General features: G+C 48.8%; 1 protein-coding gene across 2 annotated transcripts in view; it reads left to right on the top strand.

The window, feature by feature from the left end:
* TMCC3 (transmembrane and coiled-coil domain family 3) overlaps window positions 1-12,150 on the top strand; it is a 276,456-nt gene that overhangs the window by 263,429 nt on the left and 877 nt on the right. The gene's annotated exons all lie outside the window — the stretch shown is intronic.

Raw genomic sequence — 12,150 nt, 5'->3', positions numbered from 1 at the left:
GCTCAGTTGGTTAAGCATCCTACCCTTGATTTCTGCTCAGGTCATAATCTCAGGGTCATGAGATCACACCCTGCTTTGGGCTCCATGCTTAGTGGGGAGTCTGCTGGAGATTCTCTCTCTCTCTCTTCCTCTGTCCCTCCCCCCTCCTCTGAAATAAATAAATCTTTTTTTAAAAAAGATGCAGAAGGTGCAGAGATTTCCCATCACCCCTGTCCCCCCACCTGCATAACCTCCCTGCTATCAACACCACCCCCCCCAAGAGGGTACATTTGTTAAAGTGCTGACTACAACCTACGCTGACACATCATTGTCACACAAAGTCCGTGGTTTATACAAGGGTTCACTCTTGTGCATTCTCTGGGATTGGGCCAGTGTATAATGGCTTGTGTCCCCCATGCCATTAGCATCACACAAATTGTTCTGTGTTCCACCTGTTCATCCCCGCCCCCACCAGCCTCACTGCCCCACTGTGATCAGTTTTAAACTATAATTCTGTTTCATAGAACGTTATTGGGGTGTGATGTATGGCCCGTTCCTCAGTCCCTGGGTGGAAGAGAATGGTTTCTTCACAGTGCCTGGAATGCTAGGAAATGTATCCCGGTGTCATGGAAACGGGGAGTGCAGAAGGGTGCTGAGGACAAGGCAGAAGCCTTCACGAGCTGGAGTAAGAAAGAGTGAGGGCAATGCTCAGACAGGTGTGTACCCAGCAGGTGGTAGAGGAGTGAGCACCCCTCTGGCTGAAGCAGTCTGGTTAGTGGGGTTTCTCATTTGTGTGTTGTCCTCATCTGAACCAGTCCTATGATGTGAGCACCATCATCCCCATTATATGAATGAAACTGAAGCTCAGTCATAGCTAGCGAGAGGGTCAGGATTCTCCTTGCTTTTGCTTCTGATCCTGCCTGGTCAGCTCTCTGCCTCCAGTCAGCTCCAGGTTTGGAGCAATTTTCTCCTGGTCATCCAGTAACCACCTTCTACAAACAAAATAGAATGCTTAGATGATAGAAAAACCCATAATAGATCAGCCCATTCCCTGCCCTAGAAAACAGTGCATTTGAATCTCTGGAAATCTTACAGGATCTACTGTTCTTTTGCCCAGCTGTTGTTATTGAAATCTGAAGATGTAGAGACAGGAAATGGAGGTGATTGCATTAAATGTTTGTCCAGCCCAGCATATTCCCAAATGTTGTTCTAGGGAGAACACCAAGTCTGTATTTCCTCAAAAAAGAGATTGAGAAAAAGTTTAATTAGTGGGTTCTAGCTAATAATAAAAATAATGCTATGAAATAAAGCAGTGCTTTCTAATGTTGAGTAGCATATGGACTCCTAACCAAAAATCTGGGATGCCTGAGGATGCTGAGAGTCAAAACTTGACAGGTATTAAAGCCTAATAACATTTCATAATAGCTTTTCTTTTCTGAAAGTCCACTTACAAAGTTACTTTTTTTAAAAAGGTTTTATTTATTTTAGAGATAAAGAGCACAGGGGGAGAGGGAGAGAGAACCTCAAGCACACTCCCTGCTGAGCATGGAGCCCAATGTGGAGCTCCATCCCACCCCCTGACATCATGACTTAAGCTGAAAGCAAGAGTTGGACACTTAACCGACTGAGACACCCAGGCACCCCACAAAGTTACTATCTCATAGGTATGACCGTGAGATGTAGAGATTTATAGGACGACATGGTGAGACCAAACAGCACCTTTCTGGGCTTTCACGACCCAGGACGAAAGCTCACGTTCTCTGAGCATTTACCGAGTACAGTGCTATGTACCACATGCTTAGCGTGTAATATCACATGTCATTTTTCCAACACCCAATAAATTAAGCACTATTACCCCTGCTGAACAGATGGGGAAACAGGTCCAGAGTGGCCTCTTCGGCCCCAAGCTCGCGTGACTCTCCAGCCGATACTGGGAGCCGCTGCCGCGCTGTAACCGAAGGGACCGAGCGATTGCTTGTAGTCAGCGCTAGGTCGCCGCCCCTGCAAGCTGCAGGAGTCACTGTAATCCCAGGCCTGAACACTCCGTTCTTGGTGCGGGTGGCGCACTTACACATTTGCCCGGTCGGCGTACTATGGTGAGGGCAGTTACCTGAAGCTAACGTCTTTGAAGAGACCTGGGCTCATGGATTTGTGGATTAAGAGAATGGAAAACTGCTAATTAAAGAAACTGGTATGCCTCTCTGGCTTCCTGAGCTGCTTTAGGTGTAATATGGGCGGTTGGCTTGGCTGAGGGTCCGCCTTCTTGCTCTGCTTTGGGACGGCGAAGTCCCTGGTAGCTTCTGCTCTGTGCTCCATGGCGTCAGCTGCTGCCTTTGGTGACCACCTCTGCAATGGTTTTCCCGTAGAGCCGGCCAGAAAGTCTCTCCTGCCAGTCCTTTAACTTAAAACGGTTAACGGGAATGACCATCGGCCATGTGAACAGCTGTTTTGTTAGTGGTTATTCTGCTCTGGCCCAGGCACTGGGAATTGGATTTTTTTTTTTTTCTGTTCTGCTTAAAAATAAGCTACTGAGTAGTAGAAAAAAAAGCAAAGTCATGCCTTGTTCTGTATGAACAATTAAGGGACTCCAGTTAGCAAAGGAACTCTCGGGCACTTGGATTCTCCTCTGATTCTCAGACGGACAGTCCACTTACAAGCAGGAATGCTGACTGAGCCACGGGGCTCTTTCCTCCCCAGAGTGGTTTTGACTACTATTCGCTCATCATACTTCCCCCATGGCTTGAAGCCCAAGCCCTCTAGCTGTGGGCAACAGAAGTATACCACAGACACCCAAAATTTAGGTCACAGGCAGGGCAGGTATACCCCCCTACCCAGTGGCTCAAGCCAGCAGCGACCCAAACACAGGCCCAGATTCACAGGGAGGTGGCCTTCCCCAGATGCTGTGGTCAGGATTGTGGCAAGATGACTTCCTGCCATGTGTAGGGTTTCCCCTTGTCAGCAAGGTACAATAACCTGAGAGAGTTGATGAGAACCGTGTATGGAGTGGGAATGAAGGAGCCCCATTCACTTGCTCAAGTATTGTTCCTGAAAGGAAGAGTTGGAAGGACCGAAGGAGGCCGAAGGCTGGTGGCTGGCTGTCCTGGTGAGCTGGAGGGTAGGCAGCAGGGACCCCGACAGGCCAACGGCAACGGGGTCTGTGTGTCCAGATCGTGGAGCTGGTTCATGGCCTCCCTGAGAGTACTGGGCTCTGCGCGGGCTCGCAGCCGCCCTGGGGGACATTCGGCTTCCTTAGTAGTCCTGTCTACTGGGGACAGACTGAGCTGACTAGCTGGCCTGAGCATTTCAGCTCCTTGGAAGCTGTTTATATGTGAGTGGAAATCAGTACATTTGCCTTTTCTTGTCCGGGATGTCCTGGTCAGGGCTGGGTTAGCATGAATCGGTTTCACAGGAAGAGTCACCTGATAAACTCCTAAGTAGGCTTTCCCCTCCCCTGCTATCTGATTAAGCTGGGGAAATGTTCCGCCTCTCATGGTCCCCCTTCCCTCCGCTGTGAGGGGCCGAGGGCTGTAAGGCTTAGAGAAAATGCTCAGAGGGGGACTTGTCATCATTTCATATGTTTGTTAAGCAGCTGCTATGTGTCAGGCTCCTTTCTAGGCACAGGCATACAAAGCAGCGTTCCTGTCCTCGTGCGGGTTACCTTCTGGTGGAAGGAGATAGAGGATAAACAAAATTACAGTATTTCACAGGAGGAAGGGCTGTGCTCGGAGCACTTAACCTAGAATTAAAATTTACCTCTATATTCTTAGAGAGGAAATGAACTTCCTGAGTGGTGTTTTTTTTTTTTTTTCCTTTCTTTCTTTCTCAGCTCAATTTCACAGACAGCCATGTGGGCATGACTGAATAGAGCCCTTTAAAAAGGAAATATGTCTAAGTCAGAGAGACTCAGCACAACAGCAGGAGCACTCGGAAGATCTGGGGTGGTTCTGTTTGGAAAGGGGATGAGATGCTCCTGGTATTCCTGCTCATTTTGGCTTGAAATGAATAACATGCAAATGAGCACCTGGGTCTGAGTCAGCAGTGAGTAACCCCCTCTGCGGGATGCTGAGCCCTGAGTGCACACAGCCTCCCCTGCGGGCTCCTCTGAATCCCGGAGGAGCTGCTGCACCCCCACCCCTGGCCCGTGCCCGAGACACCCCGCGCCTGGCCCGAGACACCCTGCGCCCTGCCCCGGGCCGCCCTGCACTGCACCCAGACACAGCCCCGGCTCAGGCCACCTGCTCTCTGCACCTGAGCCCAGGCCTCTGAAGGAGGAATACCTGGGGGCCCTGAGCCTCTTCACCCCAGCAAGTGCCAGGGACCACACTCCCATCTGGAGCTCCCTTCACTACTAGCTCTCCCACCACAGAGGCCTGGGAGCCCCACTCCTCATGCCTAACCTCCCTCAGCGGCTCCCTCCCGCTCCCCTTCTTCACTTGCTGCCCTGAGCCCTCCTCCTGCCTCTTTTGAGAGCTTGCTCCTGAGTCACCAAGTCCCCGAGCGACACTGCTGCTGCCCCAAAGCCACTGGATCCTGCCTTTTCTCATCTCTCCCCTTCCCCTTCCGGCCTCCTCACCGGCATCAGCCTTCCAAAGAAACCCCCAAATCACCCACCTCACTCTACTCCACCTGCCACTACCGTGGTTCGGGGCACTGTTATTTCTCCCCAGGACAGTCGTAACCCCCAATCCATCCCCTGTGTGCCTGCCAGTGTGCTTTCTGGAATACAAATCAGACCACCTTGTTCCACTCCTGAAACCCTTCCGTGGTTCCCCACCGCCCACAGCGTCAAGTCTGAATTTCCGAGTGAGACCCACAAGGTCCTTGAGGTACCAGAGCCAACCCAGCTCCCCGGTCTCATCCCGTCGTCCTGCCCCATGATCCCCCCAAGCCCCCCGAATCCAGCTTGCAATGTCACTCCCGAGTGCCTCCTTCAGCCTGTGGTCACACTTCTGATTATCAGTCTTCCAGACCCTCTCACAGTTTCCCCTCCCCACGGTGTCCTGTGAGGGAATGTTCTGGTAGAATACCTTTATCCTAGGGCTTGGGAGGTGTCTGTGTTCTTTCTGTCTCCTGTAGTAAACTGAGTTCTTTGTGGCCGAGCCACATCCTACCCATCTGGTTCTCCTCCTAGGACCTCACCAAGTGCCAGGCACATGGGTGGTGGTCAAAGATGCGATGAACAGGAGCTGCAAGTGGGGCTGCCTTCCCTCCCCTCTGTTCTGTGAGCACTTGGGCTGGGACTGTATCTCTTCCTTCTTTATCTGCCATTCCTAGACAGTTTAGTGTTCAGTAACCATTACTGAACATGGACTGGGTTTACTCAAACTTCCTGCCAGAAACTCTTCCCAGTGCAAAGAGATAAGGATATCTCACTAGAACGGTGACACTTCTTTCTTTTTTTTTTTTTTAAGATTTATTTATTTATCCCAGAGAGACAGAGACACAGGGGGAGGGGCAGAGGGAGAGGGGGAGAGAGAATCTCAAGCAGACTCCCCACTGAGCGCAGAGTCCAACGCACAGAGCTCGTTCCATGACCCTGAGATCATGACCCGAGCCAAAACCAAGAGTCTGCCACCCAACCGACTGAGCCACCTACATGCCCCAGAACAATGACACTTCTTAAACGCTTTCCTTCAGCTTCACTTTCCCTGATACTGACCTTTACCTTACCCTGGCTGGACCTCACCCTGTCCCAGAAGAAAGTCTGGGACCATAAAGAAGGTCTCATAAAACCTTGCTGGGGTCAGAAGTCGACCCTGGCTGAAAAGAGAGCATACATCAGAGCCCAGGCCCAGGCTTTTCACTTTTATCTCGATGGTGAGCCACATTTCAGGACTTAAAACAAGGAAACATAAACTTTTAACTGATGAAGAAAAACAGTTCCTGTTCGTGGACCTTGTCGTCTACCAGGCTCGGGGGCTGGGGGCTTTCGGGTTACGTCACTTCAGCCCCCCCACGGCCCTGGGAGAAGGTACCGAGGCACAGCCCAGACGGGGTGGAGCTGGGACTCAAACCTCCACTGTCTGCCTCCAACCCCTCAGGCCACCATAAGAGCACGAGGCTGTCTGTGTCATGCGTTGGGGATCCTAAAATAGGAGAATCTCTGGGATTTCAATGATTTCTGAGGACGGTGGGACAGAATGTTGGAAACTTTGAATTTCTGATAGATCTGAGTTCTCTAGGATTTTTGAAAGCCTTGATCTCAGAAGTGGGTGGCTAGGTGCTACAGGAGGGGCCAGCATCCAGCTGAGGTTACACGGCCCTCCCGAGGCTGGCCCACCTCTCTAGAACTTTGGAACCCCTGGAACCGCAAGGGTTTGCCACCGCTTTTTTCCCACAAGGAGGTCCAGGTCTGTTTCCAGGCCCCAGAACCATATGTTTACACGTGTAGCATATTCATATGTTGTCAGTGCATTAATATGTATATATAATCACATATACTACATATTGAGGGATATTTAATGCAAATATGTAAATATAATTGTTTTTTTGTGATTTTTTTTTGATAAGAGAGAATAGTTCTTTTTTTTTAATATTTTATTTAGTTACTTGAGAGAGAGAGCACGAGCCAGGGGAGGGGTAGAAGGAGAAACAGAGTCCCAACTGAGCAGGGAGCCCAATGTGGGGCTCCATCCCAAGACCCTGGGATCATGACCTGAGCAGAAGGCAGATGCTTAAGGACTAAGCCACCCAGGCGCCCCGAATTTACTGTTTGTTTGTTTGTTTGTTTGTTTTTAAAGATTTTTTATTTATTTATTTGACAGAGAGAGACACAGCAAGAGAGGGAAGGCAGGGGGAGTGGGAGAGGGAGAAGCAGGCTTCCTGACGAGCAGGGAGCCCGATGCAGGGCTCGATCCCAGGACCCTGGGATCATGACCTGAGCCGAAGGCAGACGCTTAACAACTGAGCCACCCAGGTGTCCCCTGAATTTACTGTTTTTTTAAAAAAATATTCTTAAATTGTGAAAGGATCACAAGCTTAGAAAAGTTGGATATTTACTACAATGAATTATATATTTCCTAAACCACTTGAGAATAAAGTTGCCAATCTGATGTCCAATCACCTGCAAATACTTTAGTGTGTAATTCCTAAAGATAAAGACATTCTCCTTCATACATACAATATAACCATCAAAAGTCAGGAAATTAGATGCATATATTACCGACATCCAACCCTCAGACCTCATTCAGGTTCTACCAGCTGTCCCAACAACATTCTCTGTAGCCAGAAGGTCCCATTCAGAAGTGTGAGTTGCATTTGGTTGTCACTTTTGTCTCCTTCCATCTGAAACAGTTCCTCTGCCTATCCTTGACTTTTGTGATCTTGGCACTTTTGAAGATTACAGGCCAATTATTTTGGGTAGTGTCCTTTCCGGTGGGGTTTCCTTATGATTAGATTCAGGTTATCCATCTTTGGCAGGAACATCAGGAACCACAGAAGTGGTACCGTGTTATTGTATCCTCTCATATGGGCCGCAGTTTGGGTTTGTCCCATTACTGATGATTTCACTTTGATCCCTGGATTAAGGTGGCGTCTGCCAGGCTGCTTCACTGTAAAGACATTTTCCCCCTTGGTAATTAATACTTATCTGTGTGGGTAGGTAGTATGTTGCTCCTAGTCTTTATCAAACTTTCAATTTATTCACTTCTTATATCAGCATAAAATCATAACTTTCTCTTAGATTCAAAGGGTTAAGACGCATGATTCTTAGTCTTCTTTACAAGGGCCCCTTGTCCCCTGTTCAGCTGGTGAGAACTCGCTCGAGTTGTCTTTTGTGTCCTTCTGACAGTCCTTTAGACCACACCTTGCTTTTTGCTCCAAGCTCATTTTGTGCTTTCCCTTCCTAGAGATGGAAATGGCCACTTTTTGCAAGGAATCTGAGTTTCTTTTAGTGGAAAATAAGTATGTAAAAGCCAAGATTTGGGTGCTAGCTTTGCTCTTTGCTATTGGGGTGTCACCCCTCTTAGGCCCACTCACTGGACAGAGGTAAGGAATCCATGTGGCGTTTGTATATGGATAGATGCATGTGTGTGTAATATGTAATATGATATATGTTCATGCATATACATCTGCTATGGACTGAATGTTTGTGTCCCCCCAAGTTCATATGCCCTACCCTCCAATCTGATGGTGTTTTGGAGACGGGGCCTCTGGGAGGTAATTAGGGTTAGATGAGATCATGGAGTGGAGCCCTCAGGATGGGATTACTGGCCTTATCTAAAGAGGAGAGAGAGATCTGCCTGTTTGCACATGAGTGTGCTGAGGGAAGCGAGGTGAGCAGAGTGAGAAGGCGGCTGTCTGCAAACCAGGAAGAGCGCCCTCCCCAGGAGTCATGTTGGCCGCACCTCGCTCTTGGACTTCCCAGCCTCTCGAACTGAGAAGTAAATGCCTGCTGGTTAAGTCGCCTAGTCTGTGATATTTTATTATCCCATCCCAAGTTGAGACAACATCTTTATTTCCTTAAACACAAATTCATACAGATCCACACTGAGTTCTAAGCTTGTTTCTGCATCTCTCTGTATATTGAAAACTGTGAGCGCACACCCACACCTCTGATCCCCATCCAGCACCCCTGAATTCATTCTCCTTTTCTTCCTTTTCCTGTTTGCAGCTCCCTTCTCAACAGTGAGACACAGGATTCCATTGCCTCTCCCCTCCTCGCCCGTTTGCCCACCCCCCTGTGTGTCTCTGATTTCCGTCTCTGCTGCCCACACCTCCTCCACGGGGGTGGTTTTGGGTACTGGCGCTCCTGGCCAAGCTGCCTTCCACTGGCTCACCCTCCCATCCAGCTGGGCTTGAAGGCACCCAGGCTGGGTGGCCCGCGACGCGGATGGCCTCTCCCCGAGGCCAGTGCTGCGAGGGCGTGCCCTGCTACCTTCCGTGCATATAGAAAACATCTGTGTTACACTTGCCACCAAACTGGACTTTGACCTTTTTTGGGGTACATATTTCCTGTTAGCCTTTTTCCTCTGCCTATGTGTAATTTCACAAAATGTGAACATTGTCCTAGGTTGCTGTATTTGGATATTTCCAAAGTACTCTTGTAAATGGCTGCCGAATTTTCCATCAGATACATGTGTCCTTTGTTTCATCTCTTGTTGTTGGACATTGACCATGTTTTCCTCTTACAAGTTACCAGCTTTGACTTGACTGTGTCACGACAGTCGTGCAGCCGCGTTTGGCTGCTTTCCACACCACCGGGGAATAGACTCGAGCTAAGACAATAGAGGTTTATTTTTCTCGCTAATAAGCATTTCAGAGGTGGGTGGGTAAGCCAAAGTTTTGAGCAAGAATACAGAACGTCAAATGCCAGAGCCAGGCTGTCAGATGCAGAGCTTCCAAAGAGGGTGATTGAGGACCTCTCCAGAAGCTCTTGAACCGCTCCCGGAATGGAGAGCACAGAAGGATTGAGAGGGGAGTGACAGAGCATTCTCGAACAGTTCTTCCTTCAGATGTCTTCTGCGGTGGCTGGGGTAGGGGTTCTACCATTCTCCCCTTAAAGCGGGTCTCCCCATTAAAGCGAGTCTTGACTGACAAGTGAGAAAGTTAAAGGGGCCTGTGGCTGGTAGAGAGAGGGGGGTTGTGTTGGGGTCAGCCTCAGGATGCCCAGTGCTTCCCCTCAGTCTGACATGGGCCCCCAGGAGAGCAAGTGGCATGGGATAAATCAGACTGGGCAAGGGTGGGAAGTGGGGGGAGTCACAGCAGAAGGAAGCTGGAAGTGGGCACAGCCTCCCTGTGTGGCCGAGGAAGGAGACCCCCAGGACGGATGCATCTTCTCAGGTCAAGGGAACTGCAGAGAAGAACCCTCAGAGATGGGAATATTCTAGAAGCCCACAGAAGCACCTGCAAGAAAGTCAGCTTTCACATCTGCCTTGACCAGAGAGCCTCAGCGGGCTAATGGCGGCACCTGTTCAAGAAAGACCCTCCCATACCCTAAGGGATCAAATGCGAGAAGGCTGGTAGAGGCGAGAGTTGGGTGTGAAGAGGAGAAACATGAGGTAGAAAAAGAGAGAAGCCAGCTATGTACCCCTTTCCACCTCAGGCTTTGGGCCTGACACAGGCCTGGTGGTGGAGGGGAGACTTGATGCAAAATCAGGTTCAGGGTTTTTTAAAAAATTTTTTAATTAATCTTGCACCATGTGAATTCCAGAATTGTGAGTGCATTTGCTATGGAAAGTGACTTCAGACTGTCTGTCACCTAAGGGACTGCCAGATTTTTCATCTAGGAGTATGGAGATATCCCCTCCAAGTAGTTTCCAGGGATGGTAAGAAACAACTGTAAAGTTCATTTTTATCCCATCTCAGGAACAGGACGCCCAACATACCATTTATAAGCAGAATAAAAGTGGCTTAAGCAACAGGGGCTTATTTTTCTCACTTAAGAGGAGGTTGGGAGGTAGGTGTCTGCAGGGTTAGTTTATTAGCTCAGTCAAGACCAAAGACCAAGCTCATGTCATCCTTCTGCTCTGCTAGCCTCAGTGTATCAATGATGTCTCCCCTCCTGGTCACAAGATAGCTGCCCCAGATCCAGCCATCACATCCTCACATAGAAAAACACAATAGGAGCTGCAGGCTCTCCTTACTCCTTGCCTTTTACAGGGAGGAAGCTCTCTTCTATAAGACCCTCAATAAGACCAACCTTACAACCCCTGGGCCAGAATGGCTCATGTGACCACACCTCTCATGTTTCCTGAAGGAATAGGCTCTACTACCCCATTTCCTCAGATGTCTCAGATGTCTCAAACCACTAGAAAGTAGAATCAGGCCCTCCCTCCCATAAACTGCATTCAGTGAGGTCATCTGTTATCTAAGAGCCAAAATCAGGGCCTCTATTTCACAGCCCTGGTCTTCCTTGATTTCGAGGTCACCTGGCACTGCAGATCTCCCTGCTTGTTCAATCCCCGACCTCCTTCAGGGGGTTTCCTTGACACTCTGCTCCTGGGTCTCCTTTTACTTCTGCACACATCAGGGGTCTATGGCTCCATGATCTCCATCCCACCTCCACGTGCTCTGTATGGTTTCAACTCTCACCAGCTTGACAGAGGCTACCAGCAGTGCATTTAGTGCCTACCTCTTTTCTGACTTAGGATTCATTTTCAGATTTCTATAAAATATCTGAACATGGCGGTTAGAGCACCTCGAACTAAAAAACCAGGATCACTGCTTTCTCCTTACCCCAAATCTGTTCTTTCTGTACTCCATTTCCATTAAAGCCACCACCACCACCACTGTCTACCTTGTCACCCAAGCTAGAAACCTCAAATCGTCTTCCTCATCTTTGCCACCATCGAACCATGCCAATTCTGCCTTCTAAATACCTCAATTGTGTCATCTTTCCATCTCCACCACCACGAGCTTGGGTCTGATTCAGTTTGTCCCAGGGCAGGTATAACAGTCTCCTTCTATTGCTCCTTCCCCCTCTTCCCCCTGCCTTGTATGAAGATATGATACCTGGAACTATGGCAGCCATCTTGTAACCATGAGGTGACAAGAGCGAGAACTAATAGCAAATGTGCTAAGGATGGCAGCAGAAAAATGGAAAGAGACTGGGACCCTGTCAGCTCGCTCTGCTGAGCAGCTGAGTCAATGCTAGGAGTCATCCACCTGCAGACTTCGTGTGACATGAGGTCATAAATGTCTGTCTTGCTTAAGTTCCTGTTGGAGGCCACCAATTAAATCATAAGGCGTTTCTAACTGACTCCAGGAGTGGGAAGCTGAAGGATCCAGTATGAGCAAACTTGTGGCATGTTAACTTGGCAATCTTGAAGCAGCTATTCTAGTGTGAAGGATATTTTTTAGGTAGCTGGGAGAAAAAAACCAAATGATTAAATATTGAATTTGTTGTTGTTGTTGCTGAGTAATGTGTTCAAGAGAGATACCATATCCATCTCTCTATATCTACCTCTCTTCACCCAATCCCTCATTTGTCCCTTTCACTTAGAATCGCTTTTAAGTTTTAAGATAATGCAGCATTTTGAGTAATTTCGAAGAGGGTGTTTTAAAGTGGTCACATGAAACATCTCCTGGGTCAGAATGGTCACATGGAACAGGCCTCCATCAAATGTGCCTTTAGGGTAAAGACGTGTGGAGGTGGAAATGTGTGGAGTGGTTAAGGCTGTATCGAATTATCCCCTTCGGCCAAGTGTGCAGGCCCTGAGCCTGGAGGGTGCG

The sequence above is a fragment of the Eumetopias jubatus genome, unplaced genomic scaffold, assembly GCF_037043125.1.
Source record: "Eumetopias jubatus isolate StellerSeaLion01/CBP00866 unplaced genomic scaffold, mEumJub1_p1.0 scaffold_8, whole genome shotgun sequence".
In the NCBI taxonomy this organism is placed as follows: domain Eukaryota; kingdom Metazoa; phylum Chordata; class Mammalia; order Carnivora; family Otariidae; genus Eumetopias; species Eumetopias jubatus.
This window is presented reverse-complemented; position numbering and strand designations above follow the sequence as displayed.